A 16961-nucleotide genomic window follows, 5' to 3' on the forward strand; every position below is an offset into this window, starting at 1 on the left:
GTTAGTTTGAAATTTGTTTTTGTTTTTGACAGATGTCAAACTGGGATGGCTGTGTACATCACAAATACTGCTACTTCGCATGCAACCACCAGAGTGAGACAAACCCCCAGATCTACTAATCTTCCGTGCAGGACTAGCATAGTCCTGCATGGAAGCGGTCGTTTAGGAGCAGGACGGTAGCATGCCATGCATATTAATAAAGGCGTGCTGCCTGAGCTACTAATCTTAGACGGAGCATGTAAGAGTGTAGGGGGTGTGCCTGAGAGCAGAATGAAGACCAGCAGAAAGCCCTAAAAGAATGAACGACACTGCTCATAAGTGTCTGCATACCCCCAGCAACATCCCCCCATGTGTACAAGAGCAATAATAAACACAAACAATATAAAGATATTTCTTTTTTTTTTTTTTATGAAACAGATGAAATTTAACCATAAGTGTGTGGGTTTGCCCATCTCTTAGCTACGGTTAATGCCACTTAAATGGCAGAAGAGGATACAAAGGAAGATATATGCAAATGAAGCAGCATAGCAATAGTAGTGGACAGAGCATTTGCCTTATGAGCAGTCATTCCCAGTTTGAGTCCCACTGCAGCACATTCCATTTTCCATGTCAAATCACATTATGACCAATATTTTTAGTTGCATAACCTAGTAATTAACATATATTTATGAAATGGAGTACTGCGATAAATGCAGATGTGAGCTGTCAGTGTCATAATGTTGCAAAGTCCACAGATAATCTCATGTGCCCCATACAGTATATGTGCAAAGGAATCAGGGATACAAATGTGTAAGGAATGATAACTCCATACAGCTTCCAAATCCCCCACCTTCCCAAAAACATTAGAAATTACTGTCTAAAGTAGTGCAGTGGTAAGTGGGAATAAGCACTAGTAAGCATGTGTAAACACTATTAAGCAGTATTAACCAGGAGTAATCATATGTAAGAACCAGTAAGTGGGTTTAAGCCTGTTTGCTCGGGGGTAAGCAATGCACACACAGGTTAAGCAATATGGAAGCTAACTCTCTGTAAGCATATTTAACCAAAGGTTAGATTAGCTTACCCTCGCACAAACCTGCACAAACCCGCTTACAAGTGCATAAAAGTGCCCTAATCACCCTGTATCCAATAGCTGCTGTTCTGCCCAACAACAAAATAAACAGCCTTGCAGGTTTTGAACCCAGGACCCTATAGTCATAGTAGTTAACCACCAAGCCATCACAGCAGTACATAAAAATGAGGTATCACCAAACAAATCCTCACTAAGGAAAATTAAACTGAACATGTGAAACAAATCAGTATACAGTCATATGTTCAATAACCTACTACATAACATAAATATATGAACTAGAGTACAGAAGTAAGCCCAAATGTGAGGTGTAATTGTAATAGAGTGTTGAGGTCCCCTATTAAACACAAGGACCACATACAGTGTATGGCACATGAATCATGGATACCAGATATATACACACACACACACACACACACACACACATATATATATATATATATATATATATATATATATATATATATATATATATATATAGATATATATATACATATATATAACATGTAATGAATAATAAATCAATGCCAAAAAGCAAATACAATGCAAAGTAAATATTAAGCAATGCTATGCATTGCACAGGCCAGCTTAGTAGGTGTAAACAATGCGTAGGCCAGCTAACTCAATTTGCCTAGTGGTATACCCTTTTAAACAATGCTAACCTAAGGTAAGCAGGTTTGCCCATAGCTTAGCCTTTTCAAAACTGTCCAATCATGGCAAAGTGTGGAAAATCGGCCTTACTTAAACCCAACATGTGGGAGTGCATCTCATAACTGGTAGTAGCTTCCCCTTGCAGGCACAATGTCAGGATTAAGAGATGGAGTGCACTTTTCTGCACAGCGTTGGGGCATCCAGGAGTCCAGAGTCATGGCAGGACTCCTTGCAAAGACCATGAGCAGAAACTGCTGCAGCACCAGTACCAGGATTCCCAATATAAGGTGGAAGCCTGGGACCATCTCATCTGTGACCTCACCAGTGCCACTGGCATACCCCGAACGGATGATCACGTCAGGCATCACTATGCTGACCAGAAGCAGCAAAAGGGGGATCTCTTGGATCAGTGGATCCAAGAGGCTAGGATGGGAGGGGTTATCCCAGCTGTGAGTATCACTCCACTACCTGTTTAATAATTGCCAGCTCGTGTATATTATGGATAGCTATGGCTAAATATTCCTCTTATGTCCTTCACAGCAGCAAGTGAGTGGGCTGTGAAACAGAAGGCCCATGGATGTTGCCTGGAGAGGTTGCGACACGAGGCAGGTTAGTAATACTCTTGCATGAACTGTTATAGGAAATAAATCTAAAAGTATTAATAAGTTAATTGCCAGTATAAAACCTGTATTGTTTTAGGCAAGTACTGCATACATAGGAGAATATGGCAGGAAGAGTCTCATATAGTTTGTATAAAAGCATAAAAGCCTGACAATAAAGGTCTAACTGCTGGACTGCATGTGTATACTCTGGTAACATATGGTAATGTAGATTTGCAATCACGTAATAGTACTGTTGTATTATCCACACTGTACAATATAAACAGAATGTGTAGGAATGTCTGTATATGACTGGTGTAATCCCCAGAGGTCATTTAGTACAACTGAGAGAGAGACAGACAGAAAAGAGTGAAAAGACAGACAACAAAATCCAATTAGCACATACAACTGAGGCATGAACTGTTGTATTTTTAGCACACACAGCCATGGATCGAATCCTGGGAGTGGTAGTAGTCTGCATTCAGAATCATACCCCACAACTGTACAGATATGTCCAGAATGTCCAGTGAATTGGCCCATATCTGGCGCCTGTCACTCTGTTCCCCTGAGAAGTCAGTGGGATGATCCCAGATTTATAGCCAGCAAACCAGAAATACAACTGATTGTCACACATCTGTAAGAACAAACCTGCCACTCTAGCAATCCTCAAACTATGAGAGTAATAAGCCAAGTATGTCCTATCTACACCCTCATGCTGTCAAGCTGTGACCAGAGTGTGTACAGTAACAGAGTGAGATGTAAGTGCATAATACTAATGTGAAATCTGGTACTTTGTGTGGCAACATTCAGGTAGTGTTAACAAACATTGCTCCAGCAGGTATGCCAGATACGAACACTGTGCCAAGAAATAAAAGATTGATATCCTGTACTGGTACTGTGTACTCTGTTATGGTATGGCATTGTTAGTGTTGCAGTTGATCTGAATAATAAGGTATTACTCATCACTGTCACCCACACTGTGCTAGATAATATAACTGTCTTGGATATCCTGTATAAGAGTGTTGTGATACAAGGTCAGAATGTAAAACCACAGGAGAATTATAAGACAGAAATCAGATAGGAGATATTTTTATTTTATTTATTATTTTACATTTGTTGACCGGGCTAGTCCAGCTGGATATATGTCCATTTTCAGCAGTGGCCCGCGGAGAAAAGCTCCTCGAAAAGTTCACAGGTACAGATACAATATAAGATTAATCTATTTTATACATGATAGATTTTACAGATGTGGGTACATTAATATATAAGCAAATATTTTCACTTCAAAACATGTTTGATTACAGAATCATATGACTTGTAACATTTGTTAACATAGGTAGGTAGTGCTGATGACCTTTTAGGGATGTTGACGAAGAGATTTTAATAAAATATAATGCCTGTTATCTTTAAGGTTTTCAATAGGCAATTAGTATATACAGTTAATAAGACAGGTGTCTTTGTAAAAAAAAAGCATGAGTAGTTAGTCTGGGTTCACACAGGGGCATAACCAATGGGATTTAAGGTAGATTTTCAGCCTGCTTTTAAATTGTGTTAGTAAAGAAAGGGAGTTCAGGTCACTGGGGAGAGAGTTCCAGGTTTTACCCACAGTATTAGAGAACAAAGAGTCACCAGCCTTATTGTAGGTTTTGCCTATTTGTACTAATATTTTATTAGATGAGTGTAGGGTCTTAAGGTTGTTATAGGGGGTTATAAGGTTGGTAAGAATTGGAGTGTTAGTAGGCTGATACAGGATTTTGTAGGCAACTGATAATTGTTTGAATAGAAATAAATTTGGCAACTCTAGCCATCCTTGTTGTTCCTAATTAGTACAGTGATGGGTTCTGAATACAGAGCCTGTTGCAAATCTAGCAATATTGTTGTAGGAGACAGCCAGTTTGTTCAAGTTGTTTTTTGAGAAGTTAGTATATATAGGGGAGACATAGAGGAGAGTGGAGATTAAGTGGGTCTGGGTAATAGTAGACCTTGCTAGTGAGGTAAGAAAGGATTTGATTCTATAGAGGGAGCCTAGTTTTTTTTGACTGTTTTTATGGTACTGTTAATGTGAGTATCAAAGTTAAGGTTATTATCAATTAGTACCCCTAGTAGCTTTGTGGTAGAGTCAGGGGATATGATGGTTCCATTGTTTGATGTAACAGTAAAGTATAGTGGGGTGGCCCTATGGGTGGGAGTAAAAAGAAGGAGTTTGGTTTTTTGGGGGTTCAAGATGAGGTAATGGTGTAGTAATCATTTCTCTACTGTGTTAAACACATTTTGGGTGAGGGACTGAAGGTCTGATGGAGTGGGAGCTGAGCATATTAATGTGGAGTCATCTGCATATTGTATTACGGTAGCTTGAGGAATTACAGAATGCAGGTCATTGATAAAAATAGAAAATAGAAGAGGTCCAAGTATAGAGCCTTGGGGGACACCGAGTGCAATGGGGAGATAAGTTGTTCTCCCACAGAACTGCCTGTTGCCAATTGTTTAAGTAGGATTGAAACCATTGTATAGCCAGTGCATCTAGAGATAGGTTTTTGAGTATGTTTATGAGAAGTTTGTGGTTAACCATATCGAAGGCTTTAGAGAAATCAATAAAGAGGGCTAAGGATAGAGTGTTGTTATTGCGATTTTTGTTTATACAGTCAGAGAAGGATAAAAGGGCAGTGGTAGTGCTCTGAAATGGCCTGAAGCCATGTTGGCAGTTAGCTAATAAGTTGTTATCTATTAGGTGTTTTAACAGTTGCTTATGAACGCATTTCTCCATGATTTTTGCCAGTGGAGATAGTATAGCAATAGGTCTATAGTTGGATAATTCCCTGGAGTTTCCACCTTTATGCAGGGGATAATATGTGAGATCTTCCAAATAGATGGAATAGTTCCCTCAGAGATTGTTCTGTTAATCAGGATGGAGATGGGGTAGGCTATGGCATTTGCAGCTTTTTGCAGATATTCTGCAGGAAGGAGATCAGCTGCAGTGGTGGTAGGTTTGAGTTTCAGTATAAGGGTACAGATAAGGGATGTAGGGGCAGGTTTGAGATGAAATGAGGGAGGTAAGGTAGTAGTAGAGGAAGTCAGAGATGAGCTGTCAGGAGTTAGTTGATTGGCAAGAGACTGAATATCTCAGTAAAGAATGTGTTAAAGGTATTGGCAATTTGCTTTGGACTATCATGGTCAGTACCTACTGGGGTGGGTGTGACAGAACAACCTGGGTGTCAAAGTGTGTTAATCCCTGTCCAGAATTTTTGTGGTTTGTTTTGCTGGATATGTTGGAGTTGAATGTAATACTTTCTTTTGTCTGACAGAATGGCTTTTTTTGTATCATTTCTTAGCTGTCTGAACTTTAAGTGGTCCTCTGGGCTTTTAGTAGTAAGCCACTTGGCCCAGACTTTATTTCTGAGGAGCATTTTTTTGTTTGGTCACTTTTGAGAGCCAGGGGGCAAGTTTATTCCTAGTTCTAATGGCCCTTTTTGGAGCATGGAAGTCTAGAATACCTAAGAATTTAGTATTAAAGTAGATTACTGCTTCCTCTAGAGGTAAGTTTTTGAGGGGTGACAAGTTGCATGCTTTAAGTTCAGTTTGGAAGATGTCAGGGTTAAAATTTTTGTTACTCCTTATTGTTCTATAGGTGATTGGGCTAGGGATGTTAGTCTTAAATCTGATTATGAAAGTGAGTGCATTGTCGCTTATATCCTCAGGGAGAGTCCCTACTTTGTAAGTTTGGTGATGTCTATTTATCAGAATCCAGTCTAGGTTGCTTTCATTGTTATTGCGTTTATTGGTCCTTGTGGGGGAGCTAATAGTTTGAGTGAACCCGTGTAGGTTAATATGAGTAGAAGGCTGCACAGAAGTACAGCTTTTCCAGTTGATATTAAAGTCACCGAGTACTATTGTTTCTTGGGGATAGTTGGTGGAAAGCCAATTTAGGATATTTTCTAGAGTGTTAGAATTATTCCCTGGGGAAAGGTAGGCAGCAATAATAAAGATGGATTTACAGTTATGGGATGAATTTTGGAGACAAGTATTTCTTCATTACTAGTTAGAGGGGGTTTAGAGTCAATAGAGGTCACCTGTAATCCAGATTTGTATAGTATAGCTACTCCACCTCCCTTCTTAGCTTTTCAGTCTAGTCTTAAGATGCTGTACCCTGGTGGTATAAATTCATTCTCTTGCATAGATGGTTTGAGCCAAGTTTCAGTGAGACACAGGATATCAAATGAATGCACATCCATGAGAGCATGTAGGTGGGCAACCTTATTATTTATGCTCCTGATGTTAAGATGGGCTATCAATAGTGAGCTGGGAGGTCTGGTAAGGAGCAATATCTGTATAGCATAGACAACTGCGATGGGCAGTGCCTTAGTTTTAGCAGACACAGCCATGCTATGCATCCTGGGAGTAGACGTAGGCTGCATACAGAATCATACCCAACAACTGTACAGATAAGTCCAGAATGTCCAGTATATCAGCCCATATTTGCTGCCTGTCACCCTGTCCCCCTGAGAAATCAGTGGGATGATCCCAGATGTCTAGGCAGCAAACAGTTGCAACTTATTGTCACACATCTATAAGAACAAACCTGTCACACTAGCAACTCCTCAAAATGTTATGAGAGTAATAAGCCTCGTATGGCCCATCTACACCTCCATGTTGTCAAGCTATGACCAGAATGTGTACAGTAATAGAGTGAGATGTATGTGCATAATACTAATGTGAAATCTGGTACTTTGTGTGGCAACATTCAGGCAGTGCTAACAAACATTGCTCCCATGGTACGTCAGATACGAACACTGTGCCGAGACATAAAAGGTTGATACCCTGTACTCGTACTGTTTACTCTGGTATTGTATGGCATTGTGAGTGTTGTAGTTGCTCTGAATAATAAGGTATCACTGATCACTGTCAACCACACTGTGCTACATAATATAAATGTCTTGTAAGTCTCTAAAGGCTGAAGAGGGCAATAGTCTGCATATGTCCCGGTTCACCTGCATGTGGTCAAGACATGGCCAGACTCTATGCAAAAAGAGATGGACAGGTATGTGCATAACCTCAACCTGGAATTTGGGAGTATATGTAGAAACAGTTTGTGTTAACGAACAATTCCTCTGCAGGTATACCAGGTAAGGGGTGTATACTGCAGGTAAAACCAGTCCATGTATATAGCCGTTGACAACCATATCACTGTCCAAACTAAGGCAATAGGGTAGTGTAGTAATACTTGTAAGGTACAGATAACAGCACTGACTAGGAAAGTAATGTGAACTACAAGAATATACTAGTTGTTAATTGACATCTTTCTCTCCCCCCAACCATATCTCCAACAATACACTGAATACCCACCTCAAATGGTAAGTGATGACTCCACTGTAATGTTGGGACATATGTCCTATTGTTTGATAATTATATAAATCTGTTTCTATGCATGTGCTATGTTGAAATACTCAAGCATTGGTGGCATGGTGCCATCAATGTACCTGCATGCTGTTGTTATTACTACCGTGGTCCCATATATACATGTGTTCCATTTGCTATTCAACTGTTCCATAACTGGTGTCTGGGTTAATGGGGTTATCTATGCATGTTGTTATACCTAATCCTGGAATGTGTTGACTATTACTAACCCACATATGTTGATAAACCATAAACACCATAACACGTATGGAAATGCGGGTCCCAGCGGACCCACCTGTTCCATCTCAGCTGGCCATGGCACTGGGCACCAGCATGTCTGGGGCCAAACCCGGGACCTCCTTGTCCATTGATCCTGCACCACCTTTGGGTAGAACAACCTCAGGGGATGGGGTCTCACCATCCCTGGGAGTAGGCATGGACAGGAACCTGTCACCCATCACCAGGTCCAGGTCATGGTGTGTAGCGAGCTCTGCAGAGAGGTCAGAGATCTGCTGTGCCAGTTCGAGGGCCATGTGTCACACCTAGAGGGTCGGCCTGCCTCTTCAACTCAGACCCCAACACAGCCACCTTCAGGTCTATGAAGGTGCAGTGGTGACTACCCATGGGTGGGTACCTCAGTCCCACTGTTTCCATTAGGGGGCTCATGGGCTTCCGATTTTCCAACACCCCTCTCCATCAAGGTGTTTACTTCTCACATCTGTCATACACCACCTCTGTATGTGTCTTTTTGTCTTGTCTGTTAACCTACCCAACCAACCTCCCCAAATATACCTACTATCCCTCCCCAACATCCCACTCTCACCTGAAAAAAAAAGGGCAATCTGTTTCCAAAAAAAAAAATATCACCCCATACTTAGCTGTCCATTTTGTACATGTGTCCACTGGATACATGTAATCTGGTCTGATTGGCATCACAACATATTATTGTTGTCCTCATCCCTCTTTCAGGGGTTTGAGTGTCCAAATCTACCTCCAAATTCAGTGTACATGCACAGCTGTTGCTGTAGAAGAAATGGGCAGCTATGGACCTTCCACACAATCTTGCACATCCCTAGCTATTTTCCCTACTGTCTTTCCCTCTTTGTGCCCCTTTTTCACCACTTTCCTATCAACCCGTTTTTCTTTTCTTTTCTTTTAAAGAAACTAGGGCGGGGTAAGTGAGAGTAAGCACTTTTAAGCTGCAGTAAGCAGGTTTAAGCCTGTTTGCGTGGAGGTAAGCAATGCCTACACAGGTTCAGCAATTGAGAAGCTAATTCAGTATAAGAAAATGTAACCGGAAGTTAGCGGTGCTTACTTCTGCACAAACCCATGCAAACCCACTTACAACTGCTTAAAAGTGCCTTAATCACACTGTATCCAACGGCCCTTGTTCTGTCCAGCAACAAAATAAACAGCCTTTGCAATGCTCAAAGCCAGGACCCTACACATAATAGTGATTTACCACTAAGCCATGTCAGATACACATAACCCTGATGTTTTCACAAACAGATCCAGCACAGTCATTCAATAGTACAGGAAATGTATTTAAACATGTAGATGTATGTGTGTGTGCATATATATTTATATCTAAATCGATATAACATATCTGTATATGTATATATATATATATATATATATATATATATATATATATATATATATATATATGTATACACACACACACACACACACACACATATATATATATATATATATATATATATATATATATATATATATATATACATATATGAACATATATGCATATATATATATATATATATATATATATATATATATATATATATATATATATATATATGTCTACATCTAAATGTCTCTCTATATATATATATATATATATATATATACAGCAAAAATATATGTAAGCATAAATATATATCTATATAGGTATATACAGACATATATCGATAGATATAAAAGAGAACATAACAAAAACATATATGTCCACATGTACAGTTAATGGGGGTGAAGGGGCCCAAACAACATACATCTTGTATGTACAGATACCCCCCCACACAGCCAAACACGTCTGCCCTGCAATACAATACCAACTGTTGCAAATCCCATAACCAGGACCTGGCACAACATGGGCACAAGATGTTAACAGTACTCCATCCCACCTGTATGATGTCAGGCTGGTATCAATAACATATCATGCGGTACAGTCTGGCTACCACAAGGAATGTACAGTGTGGAAGCAATCAACATTCCTAATATTGGGTGACTTCAACTACCCAAACATAGACTGGGAACATTACTCAAGCCACAATACCCTAGCCCAAAGGTTCCTGGAGTTCATAAACTCAAATGCTATGGAACAACTTGTCACCATTCCCACAAGAGGTGAAAATATACTAGACCTGATCATCACAAACATGGGGACAAAATGCTCCACACCGGAAGTATATCCCTCATTGGTGAGATCAGACCATAAACTAATCTCACTGGAGATCCACATTCCACCCCCCCCCAACAAAAGACCACAGTGAAGAACTTCAAAAGCCAACTTCACACTTCTTAAGACTGGTGTGGTATCCTTCAAGGCCCCTGAGCCATTGGAAACCACAACCCACGCTGCTGAATCCCTTACAAATGCTTTCTACGAGCACCTCCAGGATTGCATGGATCAAGCAATCCCAAATAAAATCAAGACCCTTTCCACCAAAGGCAAGCGCCCAATCTGGTGGACCCCAGCCATAAACAAACTTTACAACAAGAGGAGAAAGCTACTACAAGATAGAGCAAAATCCTAAAAGGAAGACATCTCTGATCAATACTAGTAAAAAACTACGATCACTCATAAAATCATCCAAGGCCAACTTTGAGAGAAAAATCGCCAAGGACTCAAAAGACAGTCATAAGGCCTTCTTTAGCTATGTTAGAAATCTGGGTGGAAACTCCCAGATATGCTCAGAATTAGTCCAAAATGATACAAAAATCACTGAACCCACAGACATTGCAAACATACTGGCAGACAAGTTCAGTGCAAATTTCTCCCTCCCTCCCCCAAAAGGAGAATTATCTATCCCAGCAGAGTGTAGCCTCCCAATCATCTCAAATGCCCAGGTGAGAGCTGCTCTCTAAAGCTAAAACACAGCATCAATGGGACCAGATGGTGTCCCCGGCTGTGTGCTACCTAACTCAATGAGGAACTAAACCCACACATAAGGCTGCTGTTTAATCTTAGCCTTACCACAGGATACGTACCCAAAGAGTGGCGTACGGCAACTGTGGTCCCACTCCACAAAGGCGGTGCTTCTATGGACCCTGGTAATTACCGCCCCATAAGCTTAACAAGCCTGGTCTGCAAAGCTATGGAGAGGATCATAATGGAACTCATAAATAAAGACATAGGGGACCTACAGACATTGGATCCTACCCAATTCGGCTTTGTCAAGGGCAGATCATGCCACATGAACTTGGTGAACTTTTTTGAAACAGTCACCAAAGGCAGTTCACACAGCCTACCTTGACCTTGCAAAAGCTTTCAACACAATACCCCACTCGGGTATCATAGAAAAGCTCACCAGCTTAAATGTAAACCCATATGTCACAAGATGGGTTGCAAACTGGCTCAAGGACAGAACCCACAGGGTTAGAGTTGCTGGTGCCATGTCAGACTCCAAGCCGGTCACAAGCGGTGTCCCACAGGGCTCAGTCCTGGGCCCCCTCTTGTTTGGCATCTACTTTTCAGAAGTGCAGGCAAACATAGGAGGACTGACAAAGTTTGCAGATGACTGCAAACTGGGCGCCATAGTTGAAAATCCATCAGACACAGATATCCTTCAGAGAGGTCTCATAGAAATGGATAACTGGTGCCAGAGCCATGGCCTTAAGCTAAACGCCAAAAAATGTATAGTCATACCCTTTGGTAAAAACAAGGTAACCCCAAGTTACCACATAGGTGGCAATCCATTAAGCATTGAAGAGGTTATCAGGGACCTGGAGACCCAAGTTGACAGTAACCTTTCTTTTGACATTCACATTGCCAAAGTGGTTAGGAGGACCTTCTACATTGCCCATCTGATTATGAAGGGATTCACATCTAGATCAAGGGAGGTCATTGTTCCCCTGTACTCCTCACTTATCAGACCAATGATTGAGTACAATGCCCCATTCGGAATGTATCTTACCCGACACCTGCAGCAATTGGAAAGACCCCAAAAGTTCCTCACCAAAAGGATAAAGGGGCTCAAAAATATGCCATATGCTGCCCGACTGAAGAAACTCCAGCTCTATTCAGTCGCATACCGTCTGCTCAGAGGTGACCTGTGCCTGACATACAAGGCCATGTCCAACCCGGAATTAATGGACATGCTCCACCTCAAAAATCCAAATCCACCAGAGCCACAAGAGCAAGAGACTTAAACCTCAACACAGATATAAATAGGACGTGCTGGAGGGACAGATTCATCACCCAGAGACTCCCTATGCTGTGGAACAGAATCCCAGTCCATGTGAGACAGAGCACTCTGGCTCTGTTCAAGAGGAATCTTGACCAGTGGATGGGAGATCATAGGTTTACCCCGGGGATCATCTCTGTATCACTGCTGGACAGAGGCACGGCAAACTAATGGGTATAGTATTTTTCAGCCTAAGGGGTGGTGAAAGCCACACAACTCTGGCTAGGCTTATAAATGCCCTAGGGCAGATAGCCTAGTATGAACCTATGAACCTATGAACCTATGAACCTAAGATACATATACACAGACACATATATGCTAATACATATATCTGTATATATACATATATATAGATATATATATATGTAACTACACATACACACACACACACACACACACACACACACACACACACACACACACACACACACACACACACAGATATGTATAGGATAATACATATGTAGAAGGTGCACAGAATACGGAATAGCCACTATGCCTGCAGTTGCCACCTAACCAACTGGGCACTGTATGAGCCACCCATACAAATGATTATTGCTGCCTGCAACATATACCCACAGAGAGGTCAAAGGATATAACAATACACACAGGTATGCATACATGGGAAAGCTTTATTTGTGTACTATTACAGTTGTATATGCCAAGTCATATAGCTGTTTAGACTCTGACATACATATAAACAGAGTAATGCAACTGTGAAACAGCTATATTAATACAGTAGTCTGGAAAGGCTGACATATGTTGCTGTCCAGGCTGAGGCCTTCAAGTAGTACAATAGTAAAAACAGACTGGGCCATAGGATAACACTCAATCAACAGTAAGTAATGCAGATGTATAGTCCAGCAGCCTGTAACAACACTCTGTACGCAATCCCTAGGGGGTAAAGACCCCAGCTGACACAATGGGATGCATCTGTTACATAACAAGGCATAACTGACGCCATCACAGACACACTGACAAACAGAACAGTCTGTACAGCAGGAATTAGTAGGCCTGCATTTACCCAAGATGAATTGTATGGTAATGTACATCTAGATAACTTAAGGCAACTTACCCCTGATGCCCCCACATGTTGTAACAGCCTAGGTTAATTATGGTGCATCCCCCCCATAGACTGAATAATGTAGGACTATATACCACTGTTACATAAACTGGCCTCTGGAGTGTATAAGGGAACACATGTATTGTGTAGATGAAGCCCACACATATATGGACCCAACCCCTCAATATGTGTAGGGGCCACAACAGCAGTGGACCGATGGCAGGAATAGCAGCATAACATTCTCACAGCCCACTACATAACAACACCTGACAGCATGTCATATGTACAAAGCCTGGTATGTAGGTAGAGGACAGAGGCTGGAACACAGGCTCATATGTGAAATACTGTTGTCATACACTAAACAAGTTCCTGGTGTTACAGGATAGTCTTCAACATACCCTTTATCAGGAATATGAAGTTAGAAGCAGACATGAGTGTAGCCATGTACTGAGAGCACTCAACACATACCCTGCTAGTCATATATTTGGCACAAGACCTGTATGGTGGACAGACAAACCATAACAGGCACACTTCTGGCCATCAAGTGGATAGGGTCACAGTTGAAAGCTATGCAGACAGACTGCATTCTAAGTTAAACTAGAATGTATACACAAAACATGTAACACTGCTGCTATACAATGCATACAACGGCACTACTCAACACTCTGTCATTAGTTGTGGAACCCCCTACAAATATGTACCTGGCCTGAGTGTACAGGTTCTCCTGTAAGAGGTACTGCTACCTGCTGTCTGTAACTCTGCTGCCCACACACATGAAGGATGTCCACCATACAAGAAAGGTAAAGGGACCATGCCAACATAATGTAGGGATTTATAGTAGTTGGTTGCCATGACAGTGGTAATTAGAAGTACTACACAACATGCTACATGCAGGTAGTAAGTGGAGGACACTGACTGGTGCAGATGACATCACCTGAACTGTGCATCACCTACAAAATCCATGCTGCAATCTATTCAAAGCAGCCAATCCATTTACTGGAGGGAGACTGAGAGAGAGAGAGAGAGAGAGAGAGAGAGAGAGAGACAAAGAGAGAGAGATAGAGTGATTGCAAGGCAAAACCTAAAAAAAACACATCCAGCAAAATACCCAAAAGAGACATCATTCTCACAACAGGTATGTAAAGTATATATGCATGTAATAATGGGATAGATGATATGGAATTATTTATATGTGCCATCAGATGTTGTTGTTGTAATGATATTCAGCTGAACAACTGCTAAGGACAACAGAGTCTGTCCCTGTGGATAGTGGTCCATACCCATCAAACATGCAGAGCAAAACTGACTGATAAGATGTAAGCCATCATAGTGTGTGTTGTGTAATGGAAAGCATGTATATTACTGTGGCCAATAGCTGGTGGTGGAAGTAATGCCATAATGATGGACACATGGGTTCCACAGCCCACCTCTTGCAGGATACTCAGGTTAACCTGTATTGTAGCATGCAGGAATGCCATATGTGTGTAATAGGATACCTGCAATCTGGCCCTACATATACCCCCCCTAATGTCAGGCTGTGTCAATATGTGGCAGTTGTAAGGCAGAACAGTGCAGCTGTGCAGGAAAGTGGTGTAAGATTATGGACCTGATGTCTGAATGTACCCCATATATAGGTATGCATATGTTGATATATATATAGGTATGCATATGTTGATATATATATATATATATATATATATATATATATATATCAACATATGCATACCTATATATGGGGTACATATGTTGATATATATATATATATATATATATATATATATATATATATATATATATATATATATATATATGTCCACAAATATACAGATAACCATGTGTAGACATATATATAAACACATATATACAACATCATATTTATCTACACATATATAGATATATACCTATATTCACATGTCTACATATATACAAACACACACACAAACATATATGTATGTAAATACATGTCCCCTATATTACCACCACAGTGCTGCATGCTATGTGTGAGGGAATAGCACACATAATACACACAGATAGCTACAGCTTTCAGTGTGTGCAACATGGATGGGTATGTCACATGTGAACCCCTTTTTGGAACCACATTGCCCTTGTCTGTGAAATATGGAATGAGAATAAGGGGAAGAATGATAGGTATAGTTGTGGAGGTGGTCAGGATTGGTAGATATAGAGGACAGCCTACAGGGGTGGTATGTGACACATGCAGTGGGTAAACACCCTGGATGGTGAGTGTGGTCTGTGATGTGGACGCCCTATGGGCCCCAATATGGGCACAATGGGAACAAGCCTCCCACCCACTGCTACTCACAACAGCAGTCCACGTCCCAAAGGTGCCTGGCCTGGAGGCTGAGCAGGAGGAGCATGTGGGCCCTGTGAATGTGTATTGGATGCCTCAAGATGATGTAGCACATCCAACATGTGTCTGTGGAGCCCGTTATGGAACAGACCCTTGACCTGACCTCGGGGGAAAAGATCATGTCTGGGTGTGCCCCCAGCGGAGGACAACATCCCATGAGTTTGTTCCACCTGAGGGTATTGCTGGACCAGTAGATAAGGAAACCCCAAGGTGGGTCACACATTTTATGTGGCCTGGTAACATGGGCAGATGAGTTTAGAGAGGTGGTTCTGGTTGTCAATAGTATATATATATGCTATTGTGTCACTGTTATAGAACATATGTCGGTAGTAATAATCTACACAATCCCGGAACATGTCCAACAGCATACATAGATAACCCCAATAACACAGAATGCCAGATTTGCAGCAACTACATAGCAAGCATACCACAGGCATAGATGGAACCGTAGTGGCCCTGACAATGGCATGCAGGTGAATAGTCTGTAACAGACCAACAATGATAGTGTCTGCACAGGGAACATGGCTACAAACACATTGCACAAAGTGTGGTACAATACAATAACTGCCCCACTGGTAGGTTGTGTGCAGAGTTTGTTGTTGCTGATATGGTGGGGGTGACAGTGATGTGTTTTAAGAACTGTGGTAACCTTGCTGCATGACTTGCTCACATCTGGCAAGATGTCCCATGGAAGGCTTCCGGCATACTCAGCAGCTGAGAACAACATTGTAATGAACCACCTCGTACAGCACTACCCTGTCTTGTTTAGCCAGGACACCCATGATCAGCAGGAGCAGACCAGCCTGTGGAATGACCTAGTCCACAGGGTCACTGATATCGGACTGCACAACCGCAGTTATAAGCAAGTCCGGCATCATTGTTCTGAACTGCTTCGCAATGCCCATCAGCATGCTGCTGCAGTCCAGGAGGATCACCTCACCACAAGAGGGGGCCATGCAATCCATCCACCCGACACATGTGGAAGAGCTCCTAGCCAGCCATGTGGCACCTGCCCATCCGCATAGCCACCAACCAACGGACACCTTCATGGAGGTGAGTGCTACCCACACACTGGCTGAGGACACACACACACACACACACACACACACACACACACACACACACACACACACACACACACACACACGCACACAGTTGCCATGTCTGGGATTAGGACTCTTGTTAAACAAGTTTATCACACTACGGCATTATGCAGTTATAGGACGTACCACAGAGATTACTGGATAAACCTTTCCCAAAGGTGTATTTCACAGTGAATGACATCAGCAGCCTTGCCAAAGTAGGTGTGAATTGTAGTGAGCTTGACTAACCTAAAAAACATTGCTTTTCACAAAGACAGAGACACACACACAGTTGCCATGTACAGGAT

Source organism: Protopterus annectens, chromosome 5.part0 (genome assembly GCF_019279795.1).
Source record: "Protopterus annectens isolate FY-2018-M chromosome 5.part0, PAN1.0, whole genome shotgun sequence".
Taxonomy (NCBI): Eukaryota; Metazoa; Chordata; order Ceratodontiformes; family Protopteridae; genus Protopterus; species Protopterus annectens.